Raw genomic sequence first — 16694 nt, forward strand, 5'->3', positions numbered from 1 at the left:
CCTCCTGGTATATGACTTTGCTGTTACAAAGGCTACGTGGCAAAACGTGATGACATTGTATTTCTTATGGCTAAAGATATGTACTGAAGAGGGGATTGGCATTCGGGATATTACCATATCTAGAATCTTTATGTTTGCAAGTCGAGGTTACCACCTACTCTCATTTTCCGATAAATAAAGATGGATCGGCCCCCTAGGGCAGAGACTGTTTGAACACTGACGCTGCCTGTCATGGTCTCTCTCCGGCCGGCCGGCCTCTCTCAGATCTACCAGTGAGAGAGCATTCATTAATTTGGAACTCATAGACAAATGCAGATAATGTCCAAAGTTAACGGACAAAGTAAATTCTGTAGCGACACTTTGACATTTACCACATACCCAAACATTGTTGCAGACACACAGGGCCAATTCTAGCTTTTCTGCTGCCTGAGGCAAAAAGTGGGGAAAGTCAACCCCTCTACTATGAACTCCATAAAATTCTAAATCAATGTAGCTATGTGCACAATTAAAGGTTTTCCAGCCCCATAACATGCTCCAGCCAAGTCAGAAATGATAAGGAAAAGAGAACAAATTTAAGTAAGGGAATATATGTATATATCCAAAAATCGATATATTAACATAAAGGAAAGTGATAGGATAAGTGAATATATATGTATATCAAGTATCAGAAAGCAACACCTGTTGGTATGACAACCAGGGAGCTAAAAGGACCAAAGAGCAGAGGGGTAGGGGGTAAAGAGAAAAATCACTATTAGGGAGTTTAATAAAAAAATCCGATAAGTTCACGTCTCCTACTAATCCCCCTGGCCGTCCAATTATATCTGGCATAGGTTCACTTACAAGTAACCTATCACATTTCATAGATTTACATCTTCAGCCTATGGTATTGGGACTCCAATCATATTTAAAAGATTCTACTCAACTCATTAGGGAGCTTTGAACAAAATATATCATTCCAGTGATCTTAATTTCCTAACAGCAGACGTATCTGCACTCTATACAAGCATCCCCCATGATAAAGGTCTTTTGGTCCATTGAGACTGTTTTGTTGTCAGACGGTCATATACCCCGTGCCCAATCATTTTTCCTTTTAGAATGTATAGATTTTATTTTATAAACCAATATATTTTCGTTTAATTCACAACTTTTTAGACAAATTAGAGGGTGTGCAATGGGATCACGCTTCGGACCCTCATACGCCAACTTGTATATGGGTCAAATTGAGGACTCTTTTATATGTAATGATCATGCTTTTAGTGGGAATATTGTCTTTTACCGTCGTTATATCGATGACCTATTTTTTAGTTGGAAGGGAAATGGAACTGATTCCTCCGCTTTTATTAACCTTTTAAATCAAAATGACTTTGGACTAACTTTTACAAACCACTTTTCCACCGCTAAAATTGACTTCCTTGATCTCACAATAAAAAAAGACGACAAAGGTGTTTTTCGTACCAACACACAGTTCAGAACTGTAGACGTTAATAGCTTCTTGGATTTTAAAAGTGCACATCACCCTTCCTGGCTCAGGAATATACCCTTTGGGCAATTCTGGCGTATTAGAAAAAATTGCTCAAGCACAAAGCAATTGAATCTGGAATGCAATATTTTAAAAAAACGTTTTAAGGATAAGCATTTCCCTACAAGCCTTATTGAAGGAGCAATATCCAAAGCCACTCTATTAACGCAAGATTCCTGCATTTCACTTAACCGCAATAAAACGAAAGATGACGCAGACAAAAACTTTAATCACAATTTCATCACCACATTTAACTCTGGTAGTAAAACATGTATGAATATTTAAAAAAAACACTGGCATATATTAAAAAATGATCCCTACCTTAAAGATATCCTACCAGAAAAACCTAGGATAACGTATAGGAGATCTTAAACTATACGCAACTTCATAGCCCCGAGGAGACTAAAAACTTTGGAGATGAAAATGCAGAATTCATCACCACCTGTTATGGGCTCCTACAGTTGCGGCCACCTGAGATGTTTATGTTGTTGTAACATTACACATGGCTGCATCTCCTTCACTTCCTCTGTAACTAATGAGTTTTTTCCTATTAAAACCTATATGAATTGCGGGAATAATTATGTCATATATTTATTAAAATGTCCCTGCAACCTACAGTATGTGGGGAGAACCACTCAACAACTGTGTTGCATAATTAACTAACACAGATCCAATGTGAAGAATGGCTTTTTAAAACATAGTGTTTCACGACACTTTAGCACTGTACATAATAACAACTTTGGGAATATTCTAGTCACCCCTATTGAATCCATCCCAGCAACTTGTAATGATAGCTTTAATAGACTCAAACAGAGAGCGAACTATTGGATTTTTTAATTATCTTGTCTACAACCTAGTGGTCTTAATGACATCTCTGAATCCACACTAGACTGAATGAAAAGTTTTTTTCATATAAAATCACTTAGTACATATTGATTCCATTATACCGGATTGAAACTTTGTTTATAACATATTTCGCAATGTGCTCAATCCTCTTGTTGACTTTGCGGTATTGTACTGTTTTATGTAACTTAATCGTTCCAAAATTACCTTCCATATGGTTTTATGCATTTTTAATATAATTTTTTGTTCAATGAAAGACCACGTCTTTATTGCACCTGTTGTATCCTGATTTTCTGAACATATCAGATTTTTTTATTAAACTCCCTAATAGTGATTTTCCTCTTTACCCCCTACCCCTCTGCTATTTGGCCCTTTTAGCTCCCTGGTTGTCATACCAACAGGTGTTGCTTTCTGGTACTTGATATAAATATACATTCACTTATCCTATCACTTTCCTTTATGTTAATATATATAGATTTTTGTACTCTCTTACATATACTCTCTTACTTAAATTTGTTCTCTTCCCCTTATCATTTCTGACTTGGCTACAGATAAACAATATTCCCGAGCTTTATTAATAATAATCCTTTTTCATGTGGTTCTACTCACATTTTGTATGTTTCCTTCGTGCGTATCTCTTTCCTTTACATTGTTTTGCTTTTTCTTCTTTTTTTGCCTCTACGGCCACCGTAGTCCCTCTGGTTTCCCTGACTACTCTGACGCCGGCTGTCTGCTCGTGTCGTTCACATGTTTCCCCTGTACTGCTGCATCTGGCTATTCCACGTTCTCAACTTGCCCGATTCTTCTGAATTCTGGTGAGTGCCTCTGTCCTTGCTTCATCTGTAAGGTTTTCTCTCCTTTTGTTTCTCATTCCTTTTTTTATTTGGCTAGCTGTGATTTGTCTTACGCTTTGAAAATATGTGTTTGAAGTAGACCGTATCAAACTTGTTACATTGCATGCCTGTATCTATGTCTTTGATGTTGATCCATCATCATCATTATCTACATGTTTTTTATTACTGCTGCTATGTTTCCCTTTTGTTTTAAATTGCATTGTATTCCCGATGACGTCATTAACACCAGCTGTGGTCAGTGCAATTGATTACTGGTCTTTGGCGGTTTTTGTCTTTGATCTCCTCCCCCTCACCCACATGTGTATTTAAGTTGTTTGTCCTACCCTATTTTTACATATTTTAGGCCTGATGAAGATGCAGGTTCTGCGTTGAAACGCGTTGCCCCTTCTTTTGCTAAATAAATCCACCTGTTATTATTAGTACTCTGCTGATTCTTCCTTTGTGTAGCGCTTTCCCATATACATTTTTTTAATATTTTTACCAAAAATATATATCTATTTTAAATGGTTACTTCTTGCGACACAACATAATTGATGTCGGTATCTGGATATTGAAAGCTGCAACCTTATTTTATCACTACCTTTACCACCAAGGTGTACTTGCCAGTACATACTTTGTTAGGTGAGTGTTTTTACTTACTATCATTTAATCTACCTACCTATCAGGTTTATCTTGCACCATGTGGCGCTGTGTATGTTTTTCTCTTCCCAGACACTATAAAACTAGAGAGGCTCCCTCTAAGGGTCTGGAAAACCTGTTCAAAGTAGTTCTTATTTATGCAATTTTTATGTAAATCCATGAAAATAAATTGATAAATACATCCGATTTCCTATATGTATGCTGCATGTGTAATGAGGAATTAGATGCATTTGTCTATATCAGCGGTCCTCAACTGGTGGACAATAGTACGAATCCAGATTGGAGACGCCAGCAGTCCGAACCCCGCAGCCCTTTCTTCATAGATACATTGGAGAACGGTAGGTTCAGGATGTGTGCAGCGGCACCTGGAAGTGAAGAGTTCCTTTGAGCGGTAAGTATATACTTTTCCTTTTAGTCTGCATCCTGTGATGAATTAATTTTAGGAGTCTGAATTAATTTTAGGGGTCTGGTCTGGGGTCTGAATTAATTTTGAAGGCTTGTCTAGGGTTTGAATAATTTTAGGAATCTGGCGTCTAAATTAATTGTAAGGGTCTGAATTTCTTTTAGCAGTCTGTAGTCTGATTCATTTTGCGATCTGGCCTGGAGTCTGATTCATATTAGAGATTTGGTCTGGTGTCTGAATTAAATGGTCACACACCTTTCAACAAACTTTGCCTAAATCAATAATACAAGTGAGTATAAGAAACTTTGTAATATATCTTATTAGAGAAAAATACATTATTCTCCACTTATTAGGCTCTTCTACCCCTCACCCGACTCCTGCACTGATCATTCACTCTCTATTGATTGCTAATATCTGTTTTGAGAGACGAGACGGATTATCAGCTCACTGAGTGATCAGGTTACATGCTTGCCATAGAAGTCTATGGAGATGTAAGGGGGCTGCTGAAGCTAGACAGAGGCAGAGTGATACACAGAGGCGTTGTTGCTGCTTCTAGTAGGTGTTCTATCTCACCCCAGTGCTGGATTCACTTCTACATTTCATACCATTGTCGTAACTACAGTACATCTGTAGCAGCCATAGCAGCTACTATAGGGCTCAGAGGTTAAGTGCCCTCTCAGGTGTATGAACATCTGTTCTGTGTCTTGCTGGTGGTGGAGGGTTGGATTGGGGGAGGAGAGGGATGTATATATATATATTTTTTCCTATCTTTTTTAAATTAAGTTTTTTTGTGGAACGTTAGGGGTTTGGGACAGAGGTAAAAAAAATAAATTGCGGTTTTTAATTAGAAATGATCTACCTGTGGTGATATGTCTCCAGGAGACTCATCTTACTAAAGAATCACTCAGTAAAATGGTAAGGCCCCATGCACATGACCGTGCCCGCAATCATGGCCCGCGATTGCGGCCACGGCCGGCCGCTGACTGACAGCCGCATTTTCGGGCCGTGCTCCCATACAAAGTATGGGAGCACGGCCCGCAAAATGCAAAAGAACGGACATGTTCCATAATTCCCAGAACATTTCCACAGCACGGACACCCTTCCGTAGTGCTACGGAAAGGTGTCCGCGATCAATGAAAGTGAATGGGTCCGTTTTTGCGGACCGCAATTGCGGTCCACAAAAACGGAGGTTTTTTACGGTCGTGTGCATGAGGCCTAAGATCGTGGATGAGCAAAAATTATCATTCAATATTTTCATTATACTCTAGGGGTGTTTACATTTTTATACACAAGAGGATTAACGACCAGATAATGGAGGTCCTGATTGATAAGGAGGGTAGCTATATGGCAGTTTTGAAGGTACCACTTCTGTCTTGGTGGAAATATATAATCCTCCCCCTCTTAGTTTAACCCCTTCCCGACATTTGACGTATCCATACGCCAAAGTCGGGTAGGGGAAGTATGGAACGGGCTCACGGAGTGAACCCGCTCCATATGATGCCGGTGTCGGCTGTATGTTACAGCCGACACTTCAGAGTAACAAGCGCGATCCCGCTCGTTTAACTCGTTAAATGCCGCGGCCAATAGCGTCCCCAGCATTTAAATCGTTACAAGAGGTTGGCGACCCCGTCTAACAGCTCATTGCGTCCCCCGCAATGCAATCGCGGGGTGGGGATGGTTACTATGGCTGCCTGGGGGCCTAATGGTGGCCCCCAGGTCTGCCATCTGTGTGCTCCTATTAAGTCCTGCCTCTGGCAGGACTTAATAGAAGCCTGTCAGAATCACGACAAACTGCAATACATTAGTATTGCAGTATATAGTGCAACCGATCAAACGAACACTGGTTGAAGTCCCCTAGGGGAACTAATAAAAAAAGTAAAAATTTGAAAAAGTTAAAAAAAAAAAACCTTTTTCCATTTTCCCCCTAGAGCATAGAAAATAAATAAATAAATAAACATAATTTGTATTGCTGCATCCGTAAAAGTCTGAACTATTACAATATATCATTATTTAACCTGCACGGTGTACGCTGTAAAAAACTACAATTGTTAATGCCAGAATCTCTTTTTTGGTCACCTCATCTCCCACAAAAAATTAAATAAAAAGTGAACAAAACGTTGCATGTACACCAAAATGGTATTATTAAAAACTACAGCTTATCCCGCAAAAAATAAGCCCCCTACCACTTAATCGACGGAAAAATAAAAAAGTTATGGCTCTCAGAATTTGGCGACACAAAATACATTTTATTTTTTACACGTTTTTACTTGTAAAAGTAGTAAAATATAGAAAAAACTATTTATTTGGTATCGCCGTAATTGTATTGACCCACAGAATAAAGTTAACTTGTTGTTTTAATTGCACAGTGAATTCCGTAAAAAAGAAAGCGCAAAAAACAATGGAGGAATCGCTGTTTTTTTTTCATTTCTTACCCCCCAAATAATTTATTTCCCGTTTCCTAGTACATTATATGGCACAATAAACGGTGCTACGAAAAACTACAACTCGTCCCGCAAAAATCAAGCCTAATAGAACTATATCGACGGAAAAAGAAAAAAGTTATGGCTTTTGGAAGGTAGGGAGGAAAAAAACAAAATGAAAATCTGAAAAATGGATGCGGCGGGAAGGGGTTAAAATCGTTGAATTTATTCTATCCTTCCTGAATTATGAAAGAGATTGTGCTCTGCTTATTATAGGAGATTTTAACTTGGTACCTGATGAGAAAATGGATAGATTTCATAGAATTACTATTGGGACACTAAAAATTCCTCATTCTCACATGGTTAGATATCTGGAGTATAAGACACCTAGGTATATGACAATACTCTTGCTACTCTAAGGGTTCACACGAGGTCATTACGTCCGTAATTGACGGATGTATTTCGGCCGCAAGTACCGGACCGAACACAGTGCAGGGAGCCGGGCTCCTAGCATCATAATTATGTAACACACACTTTAACCCCTTAAGGACGCAGCCTTGTTTTGGCCTTAAGGCTCAGAGCCCATTTTTTAAATCTGACATATTTCACTTTATGTGGTAATAACGTCGGAATGCTTAAACCTATCCAAGCGATACTGAGACTGTTTTCTCAAGACACATTGGGCTTTATGTTAGTGGTAAAATTTGGACGATATATTCAGTGTTTATTGGTGAAAAATTGCAAAATTTAGGGAAAATGTATAAAAAAATAGCATTTTTCAGAATTTAAATGCATTTGCTTGTAAAACAGACGGTTATACCACCCAAAATAGTTACTAGTTCACATTTCCCATATGTCTACTTTAGATTGGCATCGTTTTTTGAACATTATATTATTTTTCTTGGACGTTACAAGACTTAGAACATAAACAGCAATTTCTCTTTTTTTTAAGAAAATTTCAAAAGCCTTCTTTTTTAAGGTACCTGTTCAGAGCTGAAGTGGCTTTGAGGGGCCTATGTATTAGAAACCCCGATAAAACACCCCATTTTAAAAACTAGACCCCTCAAAGTATTCAAAACAGCATTTAGAAAGTTTTTTTTAACCCTTCAGGCATTTCACAGGAATTAAAGCAAAGTGGATGTGAAATTTGCAAATTTCATTTTTCTTGCTGAATTTCAATTTTATTCAATTTTTTTTGTGTAACACGGAAGGTTTTACCAGAGAAACACTACTAAATATGTATTGTCCAGATTCTGCAGTTTTTAGAAATGTCCCACATGTGGCTCTAGTGCGCTCGTGGACTAAAACAAAAGCCCCAGAAGCAAAGAAGCACCTAGTGCATTTTGAGGCCTCTTTTATTTATTAGAATATATTTTAGGCAGCATGCCAGGTTTGAAGAGGTGTTGAGGTGCCAAAACAGTAGGAATCCCCCAATAGTGATCCCATTTTGGAAACTACACCCCTCAAGGAATTCATTTATGGTTGTTATCATTTTGACCACACAGTTTTTTCACAGCACCTGTTTTAATTGGGCTGTGAAATTAAAAAAATTACATTTTTTTCCAATAAGATGTAATTGATGATCAAAATTTCCAATTTTCACAGGGAACAAAATACCCCATTTTGTTGCCCAATTTGTCCTGAGTGCGGCAATACCCCATTTGTGGTGATAAACTGCCGTTTGGGCCCATGGGAGGGCTCAGAAGGAAAGGAACGCTATGTGTTTGTTGGAGTCCAGATTTTGCTGGATTGGTTTTCGGGTGCCATGTCGCATTTTCAGAGCCCCAGAGGTATCAAAGCAATGGAAACCCACCAGAAGTGACCCCATTTTGGAAACTACATATTTATTGCCCAGATTCTGCAGTTTTGAGAAATATCCCACATGTGGCCCTAGTGCGGTAATTGACTGAAGCACCGGCCTCCGAAGCAAAGGTGCACCTAGTGGATTTTGAGCCCTCCTTTTTATTAGGCACCATGTCCGGTTTGAAGAGGTCTTGTGGTGCCAAAACAGTGGAAACCCCCCAAAAGTGACAGCATTTTGGAAACTAGACCCCTTGAGGAATTCATTGTAGTTTTCTTAGGGTGCATGCGACTTTTTGATCAGTTTTTATTCAATTTTTAAGTGGCGCGGTGACTAAAAAACAGCAATTCTACTATTGTTTTTATTTCTATTTTTTTTACAGCGTTCACCGTGCGCTATAAATGACATTCACTTTATTCTGCGGGGCGATACGATTACAGCGATACCAGATGTTTATAGTTTTTTTTTATGTCTTATGGCATTTGCACAATAAAATAAGTTTTGTAAAAAATTATTTACTTTTTGTGTTACCTTATTCTAAGTGCCAGAACTTTTTTATTTTTCCATCAGTAAAGCCGTGCGAGGACTTATTTTTTGCGTAACGAACTGTAGTTTCCATCAATACCATTTTAGGTACAAATGCGACTTTTTGATCTCTTTTTATTCCATTTTTTGCAAGGTGAAGTGACCAAACAATTGTGATTCTGGTACGGTTTATTATTATTATTTTCTTTTACGGCGTTCACCGCGCGGGATAAATAACGAAATAATTTTGTAGTTCAGGCCGTTACGGACGCGGCGATACCAATTATGTATAGTTTATTTGTTTGTTTATATATTTTTATTAATAATAAAGGACTGATAAGGGAAAAGAGGGGATTTTTACTTTTATTACTTTTAAATCTTTTATTTTCTTATTTTTACACATCTTTCTTTAACTTTTTTTAACTTTTTTACTTTGTCCCACTAGGGGACTTGAGGGCAGGAGGCCCTGATCACTAATCTAATGCACTGCACTACATGCGTAGTGCAGTGTATTAGAGCTGTCAGCTACTCACTGACAGCAAGCATAGTGGGTCCTGACTTCGTCAGGACCCACTAGGCTTCCGTCGATGGCATAGCCGGACGCCATTGTTTGGTGTCCGGTTGCCATAGTCGCCATCACCGGCCGCTATCGTGTAGCAGGCCGGCGATGGCAGCTTAACCCCTAAAAAGCCATGATCGCTATTGAACACGTCTTTTCAGGGGTTATTCAGCGGGGACACAGCGATCGGTCCCCGCTGTAGGAGCTGTGACAGCTGCTGTACGAGACAGCAGCTGTCACAGCTCCCGTATATGTCGGGAGGACGGCCGAAATGGCCGTTACTCCCATGACATACTATTCCATCATGGAGCGCAAACAGGGTGGTTTCCATGACGGAATAGTACGTCACTGAGCGTTAACCCCTTAACGCTCCAGGACATACTATTATGTCATGGTAAGTGCATCGTTCGCGCTCCATGACATAATAGTATGTCATGGAGTAAACACGGCGCCGTTCGCGCGGGGCGCGTGCATGAGCTGTGATAGCTGCTGTTTCCGACAGCAGACTATCACTGCTCAATGTGCCGGGACCGATCGCGGTGGTCCCCGCAGATTTAACCCCTCAGAAGCCGCGTTCAATAGCGATCGCGGCTTCTTAGGGGTTAATCCGCCATCGCCGGCCTGCTACACGATAGCGGCCGGCGATGGTGACTATGGCAACCGGACACCAAAAAATGGCGTCCGGCTATGTCATAGACGGAAGCCTAGTGGGTCCTGACAGAGTCAGGACCCACTATGCTTGCTGTCAGTGAGTAGCTGACAGTTCTAATACACTGCACTACGCATGTAGTGCAGTGTATTAGAATAGCGATCAGGACCTCCTGCCCTCAAGTCCCCTAATGGGACAAAGTAAAAAAAAAGTTAAAAAAAGTTGTGTAAAAATAAGAAAATAAAAGTTTTAAAAGTAATAAAAGTAAAAATCCCCCTTTTTCCCTTGTCAGTCTTTATTATTAAAATAAATAAATAAATAAACAAATAAACTATACATAATTGGTATCGCCGCGTCCGTAACGGCCTGAACTACAAAATTATTTCGTTATTTATCCCGCGCGGTGAACGCCGTAAAAAAAATAAATAATAAACCGCACCACAATCACAATTGTTTGGTCACTTCACCTCCCAAAAAATGGAATAAAAAGAGATCAAAAAGTCGCATGTAAGGGGCGTGGCTTGGCTACCGGACTGGATGGCTGCGTGAAGGACTAGCTCCGCACTGCACAAACGACTTACACCGCATTGTACCTCGGTACACTTCTAAAAACTATCTACAACGGATAACGATTATCTCCTGGGATGCCCAGGAGAAAGAGAACCGTCGCTAAACCAGCGAAACTAACGGACTTCTACCTCCCGCGCCGCCGCATGTCGGGACAAGATGGCGCCGACGACTGCTCTCAGGCTGGTTCCCTGGCATCTGATCCGGGTTCCCCCTCCGTGCCTCCCGCTGACATGCCGAGGCGAAGCAGCTCAGCTCCGCCGACTCCACCACCAAGAGAGACACAGGTCTGTAACTCACCCAAGGCTACGGGTCCGCCTTCTCTGGATCACAGCGGCCGCCATCTTGAGACCACAACACGTGGCTTACAGCTTCACTCTCCTTCCTCCCCTGTCACACGCGGCCCTGGAAGACAAGAACATCTAGAGGTAGGAGAAAACCCTGCTGAGAACCCTGTGCTTCCCATAGCTCCACAATCTGATTGGCCTGAATCTGCGCCTCCTTCCTCTAATTTCATTACCGAAATCTCCCTTAAAATGATGTTGCAAGATTTACAGCGCTCCATACAGGTGGGCTTTGCCCAACTGCTCAAACCTATGTCCGAGGCCATTCATGAGATTGAGGACAGAGTACAACACACGGAATCAAAAATGAGCGATTATGCAACCTCGCACAATGCTCTGATTGATGCACATTACGATTTAGAGGCAGAATTGTCACAAATGAGAGCGAAGATCGCTGATTTAGAAGACCGCTCACGACGTAACAACGTTAAATTTCGGGGAGTTCCAGAAACAGTAGCCGCAAAAGACCTAGCCCAGTACATTCAAGGGCTGATGACAGCATTGCTCCCCAACTGTACCCCTAGAGATTTAATAATCGACAGAGCTCATAGAGTTCCGAAACCGAAGCATCTGGCGGAAGAAATACCAAGAGATGTTCTTGCTCGACTGCATTTCTACCACATCAAGGACCGATTCATGCTGGCGTCCAGACAAAAAGATGCGTTCCCTGCCCAGTACAAGACGGTCTCCATCTATGCGGATTTATCAGCAGCTACCCTCCAACTCCGGAGACAGCTTTCTCCAGTTACCTCAGCTCTTCGGGACAAGGGAATTCTTTACAAATGGGGTTTCCCGGTTCGTCTGCTGGTACACAGGAATAACACGCTACATGTGATCAGATCTGTAGACGAAGGGACTTCCTTGCTGCTATCATGGAATATTCCCGTCAAATCTTCCTCGACTTCGTTACCAACTTCTGGCTCACCTATTCGACACGCTGAGAACGAGTGGAGAGGGGCCAAATCTCGCATCCGAGCAAAGCAGTGAGGTACTGTATATCTCCATCTGCAATAGTGCCTTCTTTTGCAGTTCTTTTGTGCTATCCAGTCTACAAGCTGACTTTTTACCCTCTGGTTTTACTGAACAATGGTCTTGTTCAGATGTTCTTTTTTTTGGTTCTTACGGACATTCCGTTCTTTTTTTTATGTTACTGTGTTTCGTGCGGATTTTGTTTCTCCTGACATAGTCACAACCTATTTTAATACCTATAAAGTGTCATTACTTCTAATGTTTCAAGGTATGAGGGAATATGTATTGCTTATACTATTGACATATTCATCAAATGTGCCTGAAGGCCCGCAGCACTCCTACCCCCACTATGGCTCTTAAATTTGCATCCATAAATGTTAACGGTCTGAATAGTCCTCATAAACGTACATTCATGTGGAAAGAAGCCCAACAGTTGGCTTGCGATGTCCTATGTGTGCAGGAAACTCACTTGCTACACAAAGATGGAGCCCGTATCAAACACCCACTCTTCCCTCATATATTTCAATCTCATCATTCCTCTAAAGCGAGAGGGGTGCTGCTGGCAATCAAGAACACAGTTGCCTTCCAAATGCTTTCAGTACTTACGGACCCTAATGGTAGATACATCTTGCTTGTGTGCTCTGTGAATAATGTTGTATATACCATTCTCTCATTGTATGCTCCTAACAAACGCCAGGTTCACTTTCTACACAAAATCCTACGCTTGATTGATAAACATAAACAAGGTAAACTGATCATTTGCGGGGACTTTAATGCGGTAATGGATGCGGAGTTGGACTCAACCTCTAATTCCCGACACTCCCATGTCACAATTGCAGATGTATTTTGGAAAGCGGAATTGCATGATGTGTGGCGCATCCAACACTCCTCTGAGAGAGACTTCTCTTACCACTCCCAAACACATAATAGTTATTCCAGACTCGATATGTTTCTGGTGGATAGGGATGTTCTGTTTGGGTCCAAGTCCGCATCCATTGGGGATATAACATGGTCCGACCACGCTCCGATCACGCTGAGTGTTGCCGAGAAGTATGACTCTCCTCAAACATATTTATGGAGATGTAACTCCTTCTTACTGTCCCATCCCACATATAAACAACAAATAGAGAGAGATCTCACCGAATATTTTGAGACAAACAATACGCCTGATATCAAAACAAACACACTCTGGAATGCGCACAAAGCGTACATTAGGGGCACTTTTATTCGCATTGGACACATAGTAAAAAAACAACACAAGGCAGAGCTTTCCTCCTTAATGGACGAGATTCATTCGTTAGATGAAAAAAACAAAGCTTCCCCTTCAGCAGGCTTAGCACAGCAACTCTTGGGCCTAAGACAGCGTCTCCGACTTTGTTTGTTGTCATCATATGAAAAGAATCTTAGGAAAACGAATGCCAGATACTATTCCCAAAACAACAAATCAGGGAAATTGTTGGCGTCACGCCTCAAAGCCCACCATCAAAAAACTAGAATCCCATATTTGCGGGATCCCTTGACTCAAAACAAAATTTTAGACCCCAGAGATATAGCGGATCAGTTCCGAAAATATTATTCTTCTTTGTATAACTTAAAAGATGACCCCTTTGTTGAACCTCCCACTCCTCCAAACATAGAGGACTTCCTTAAACGAGCCTCCCTTCCCAGCATATCGGCAGACCAACTCCTTTCCTTGAACTCGCCGATCACAGTTTCGGAGGTTTTGAGGGCTGTTCACTCCCTGCCACAAGGTAAATCTCCAGGACCAGATGGTCTGACTAATTTATATTACAAAACATATTCCACTATTTTGACCCCTTTTCTCAGAGATTTCTTTCAAACTGCTGTGGAGGCGGGCTCCTTTCCAAAAGAGAACCAAGCAGCCCTTATTGTCACGCTTCCCAAACCAGGGAAAGCTATGGACAGCCCTCAGAATTTCCGACCCATTTCACTCCTCAATACAGATTTAAAATTATACGCCAAAATACTTGTCCAGAGACTCACACCTCTATTGCCCTCGTTAGTAGGTCTGGATCAAGTTGGTTTTATTAAAGGGCGTCAAGTCCCAGATAATACCAGAAAAGTCCTGAATTTGCTACATATTATTGAATCTCGTCAGATTCCTGCAGTGTTGATGGCTCTGGATGCGGAGAAAGCCTTCGACCGGGTTAAATGGTCGTATGTCTTCGCAACCTTAAGGGAAATGGGGTTTGACGGAGAAATATTAAATGCAGTGATGGCGTTATATTCTGAACCCTCGGCAAGAGTATATAATAATGGTGTTCTTTCCGATGATTTTCGGATATCTAATGGGACTCGTCAGGGTTGCCCATTATCTCCCATATTTTTCATCCTCTCGATGGAACCGCTGGCTCAGCATCTCAGACACCACGCTGGAATTCTAGGCATCCCTCTCGCAGACAAAAAACATATCATATCCCTATATGCTGACGACATTATCCTATCCCTATCACAGCCTGAGACCTCCATTGCCTCAGTCATGGATACAATCAACGCCTTCGGGAAGCTATCGTACTATAAATTAAACACCCAGAAGACTCAGGTGTTACCATTCTACATAGACCAGTCTACATTACATTTTCTTAAAACAAAATACCCGTTCGACTGGAAATTGAAGGGAATTCAATACCTTGGAATTACGTTAACCCCCTTTTTCAAAGACTTATATAAGGCCAATTATGCTCCTCTACTACAAATCATACAAACTGATACAAACAATCTCCTTAAATTTGAAGTATCGTGGCTGGGAAGGATAGCGGCTTTTAAAATGATGCTTCTTCCTAAATTATTATACTTATTTAGAGCCCTTCCCATTAGAGTACCTAAGAAATTCTTCTCTGCGGCCCAATCCATCCTTTCTAAATTTATCTGGCAAGGGCATAAACCGAGAATAGCGTTCAAGATCCTAGCGCAAGATAGAAAAGTGGGGGGACTGGGGGTCCCGGATATTTACAATTATTACATAGCCACTCAAGTGGCCCAGATCTCTAGCTGGTGGAATAATGATAGAGGGAAACAGTGGCTACAAATAGAGACATCATATTTAGCTCCAATAAATCTAAAAACGGCTCTGTTTTTGGGGTTTTGGGGTGCTTCCCCCCCTTGCAACATTTCACCAATGACAAAAACCTCCTTGGAGTGCTGGTCGTTCAGTCAGAGCAATACACACACCCGGGTCACACTGCCTAAAAAATATATTCCCTTGGATCTCCTTATGCTTTTAATCCCTGATCTAGACATTTCTCATTGGATAGACAAAGGTATACTTAACATCTCTCAAATGTTTGAGGAGGGGCAGTTTGTTACTTTCGAACATCTAGTCTCCAGATACGATCTCCCTAACTCTGATTTCTATAAGTATCTACAAATCAGACATTGCGCTTCAAAAAATAACAATTTCACGGCCTCATGCAACTTTACTTTATTTGGGATCTTTTCGAACCACCAAAAAGGGCTCAAAGGTATATATAACACATTGAACTTCAACTGTAGCTTTTCCAAATCTCGTCCTTTGAAAGTCTGGGAAAAGGAGATAGGCCTTACTTTTTCTGAACCCATGTGGATGGCCGCCTTTAAACTCATACATATAGCGCTTCCTTGTGTTCAGCACCTGGAAACTGCGGTTAAGACATCTCTGAGATGGTACATCACACCAGATAAGCTCCACAAAATGTTTCCCGGCGCTTCTCCTGTTTGCTGGAGAGGTTGTGGTCACATAGGAACACTATTTCACGTACTCTGGGAATGCCCCCAACTGACCACATACTGGAGTCAAACGTTTCGTCTCATACATACTGTTACTCAATGTCGAATTCCTCAAGTCCCTCAAATAGCACTACTCTTTCTTGATCTAGATAAGTACCCGGTGAAGATTAGATGCTTGGTTTGCAAAATACTGGCAATGGCGAAACTAGTTATAACCCGTCACTGGAAGGAGACCTCTCCTCCCCTCATAGGGGAACTAAAAGGCCTGATAAACACTACATACACGTATGAGAAAACTATTGCACTAGGTAATGGGAACCACCAAAAATTTTATTCCATATGGAATCCGTGGACCCAGAACACTTCTTTTACTCCATAACTTGTTATTTATAGACACGTGAAAGCTGGTAAAAGAATCTGCTCCCTTATCCCCAAAGAAGAAAAAAATTTGGTTATGTAGGGGAAGGAAATCTTTGCACGATGTTCTGTTTCTTTTTCTTTTATACTTTCTGATATTCATGTTACACGGATATGTATACCTTGATTGAGTTCGGGACATCGCGATAAACACAACGACTGTTTATTTTGTCCTTTTCATATCCCAGAACGAACTCTCATCCAATTATGTATTACCTATTGTAAATTTTACTGTATGAATACTGTTGTATGAATATGTGTGGATACTGTTTTCCACAAGGTAATGTGAATATACTGTCTTGTTCTATACTTGAAAACAATAAAAAACTATTGAAACGAAAAAGTCGCATGTACCTAAAAATGGTACTAATCGAAACTACAGTTCGTTACGCAAAAAATAAGTCCTCGCACGGCTTTTTTGAAGGAAAAATAAAAACGTTCTGGCTCTTAGAATAAGGG

The 16694-nt window shown here is 40.8% G+C and overlaps 1 protein-coding gene across 2 annotated transcripts in view; it reads left to right on the forward strand.

Annotated features, from left to right (window-relative positions):
* The first annotated feature begins 3073 nt into the window (after window positions 1-3073).
* The window catches only part of LOC142658663 (death domain-containing protein CRADD-like), a 70853-nt gene continuing 57232 nt past the window's right edge, over window positions 3074-16694 (forward strand). Inside the window, exons 1-2 of one of the 2 annotated variants that reach the window (XM_075834258.1) lie at window positions 3079-3177; window positions 4099-4246. The gene's annotated coding sequence lies outside the window, so the exon portion shown is untranslated. Of the gene's footprint in view, window positions 3178-4098; window positions 4247-16694 lie in introns of both variants that reach the window. The other variant, XM_075834259.1, reaches the window with a different exon arrangement.

This window comes from Rhinoderma darwinii, chromosome 8, assembly GCF_050947455.1.
Source record: "Rhinoderma darwinii isolate aRhiDar2 chromosome 8, aRhiDar2.hap1, whole genome shotgun sequence".
NCBI classification, from domain to species: Eukaryota; Metazoa; Chordata; class Amphibia; order Anura; family Rhinodermatidae; genus Rhinoderma; species Rhinoderma darwinii.